The 2375-nt window shown below is 30.1% G+C and overlaps 1 protein-coding gene across 1 annotated transcript in view; it reads right to left on the reverse strand.

Moving 5' to 3' along the window:
• LOC103257270 (probable sodium-coupled neutral amino acid transporter 6) overlaps positions 1 to 2064 on the reverse strand; it is a 37983-nt gene extending 35919 nt beyond the window's left edge. Inside the window, exon 1 of the mRNA XM_008055002.2 lies at positions 2014 to 2064. The gene's annotated coding sequence lies outside the window, so the exon portion shown is untranslated. The remainder of the gene's footprint in view (positions 1 to 2013) is intronic.
• Positions 2065 to 2375: the final 311 nt, after the last annotated feature.

Below are 2375 nucleotides of genomic sequence, written 5' to 3' on the forward strand. Positions count from 1 at the left end.
AAAAAAAAAAAAAAAAAAGAAAAAGAAAAAGTTATTTATGAAAAGACTCTTGAATTTATGTATAGTATCTTCAGTACAAATAAAACACTGTCAATTATACATGAACTTTGCAAAAAAGCAGTAATATAAACTTATTGATGATTATTTTTCCATTCTTTGGCTGAATTTAAGCACTTAATACCTAGAAAACCAGAATCAATCTATCAATCAATAAATCTATCTATCCATCCATCCATCCATCCACCCATCCACCCACCCCTCCATGTCTCAGTGCTTAGTATGGTACATGGTATGTGATCAATAAATATTTGTGTGGTGAGTAAATACACCAATTTATAGACATTCAAAAATCTTCCTTAAAAAGTTAAAAACACTTCAAAAATACTTCTTTGATTCTCAGAACAATATTATCATATTATATCATATCAGGAGAGAAGGAAATAGGAAAGTTTCAGTTCTACTGTGGAAGTAAGGAGAAAATATAAACAAACAAACAGATAACAACAATAACTCCTCACTAGAGTATGCTGTCTAGTGTGCCTGCTTACTATGAACTGGGTGCTCATACTGAAATGATAATGCAACTACTCTAGAGTTTTAGGAAAAAAAAGACTCAACAATCTATATTCTTTCAGACTTTGCTGCTATACAAGAAATGCAGAAAATACTAATGTAAAATAACAGTGATAGCACTTAAACTCATGTTTACAGGCACATTAAATCAATTGGGGAATTTTCTTATACAAACAACATTTTCTTCTTCCTTGATTAAACTAGATGCAGGAAATTGATCACTGATTGCACCAAATATCCTAATCTCTAGAAAAGAAAAATTGTTACTAAGGATAATTAACAAATCCCTTTACCCTCAAGTGAAATATTCTGTTTTGTTCAAGTTTCAGGTTACTAAGGTCCAAGTCATAATGCTATATATTTTTAAAACATTCCTTTTACTACTTTAAAAACAAAGTTAATTGGACTGTAAATACAGGGTTTTCTCTTCATTACACAGTTATATTTTTTCCCCAGATTTACTTCTTAGAAGTTAGTTTAGCCATCTACAAATATACTATCTTTTTAGACAAAAAACAAAACAAATAAAAAAGTATGTGAGGTAATACAATGCTAATTAGCTCAATTTAGCCATTCCATAATGTATACATATTTCAAAACAACATGTTGTACATAATAAATATATACAATTTTTTATTTATCAATAAAAATAAACAAGAAATACAAACAAAAACAAAAATTCCTGTTTGGAACCAAAATTAATATGGATTTCTAGAAGTATCGTGGCACTTCAGAAATTTTTTTTTAAACAAGCACTACAGCACTAACAATAATGTTTAACTCCTCATAACCTGTGGAAGAAGACAGTGCTTTTCCCTAGCTCTTAAATTAGTTTAGTATGAGCGCCCAGTAAATATTGCTATTTCTTTTATTCTGAGCAGGAAAAGCAGTAGATTTAGAGCCTGGAATCCTACAATGTGATACTGACTTTATGTAATTGTTGATAAATAGGTCCCTTAATTTCACTGGTCCTTAATTTCCTCACCTATGAGGGGATAGTCAGATAACATTCTGGCACTGTTCAAGTGTTAAATGATATCATCTTTCAATTATTACTTTTATATCTAGCCATACTATAGTTTTAATTCTATACTGCTTTCTTCTTCTGTCTTCATGAGAATTTTCTCAGAGCATACAATCAAAATTAACAATGAAAAGTTAAAACAGGATATTGCTACTATTTAAAAATTCTTCAAATCATTGCACTCCTTCAGTAGGATGTTTAAGTGTTGAAGTAATGCTATTGATGAATTTTTAGGAAGAGCATGTAGAGAGATTTCTTCTGTTTCTCCCTGCTTTCATCATTCTTTCTTTTCTCACTTTAGTTTAATTTTGTTCCCCTAGTGTCTTTTTTAAATATACATTTGTCTCTTCTAACTTGAAACCGTAGAGGGAAAAATGCCACATTGGGTTAGGGACACAAGGAGGAAAAAAAATTACCTTTCCAGGAAATCCATATGCAAAGAGTCCAAGATCTTCATAAGATGTTACAGCTGTAAAGAAAAATCACAATATTAAAAAACTGTTGTGTGCCAGGTCTTAAAGGGAAAAAAGTTAATTTTATAACTACAAACTAAGTACAGTATAATCTTATGACCCAGGCTAATCAGAACTGAATACAAATACGAGAAAAAAAAATCTCCCTTATATCCTTGAATAAAGGCAATGTAAAAAAGATGGTCGAACTTACTTGGATATTTTATGTAAAGGACTTCGAAAATTTTCTTCATTAAACTTTTAATTTTCACCCCAAAACATAACACACAATGCCTATGATTTTCATATGTGTTTAAAAAGCATGT

This window comes from Carlito syrichta, unplaced genomic scaffold (assembly GCF_000164805.1).
Source record: "Carlito syrichta isolate Samal-C Ts95f unplaced genomic scaffold, Tarsius_syrichta-2.0.1 Scaffold301628, whole genome shotgun sequence".
In the NCBI taxonomy this organism is placed as follows: domain Eukaryota; kingdom Metazoa; phylum Chordata; class Mammalia; order Primates; family Tarsiidae; genus Carlito; species Carlito syrichta.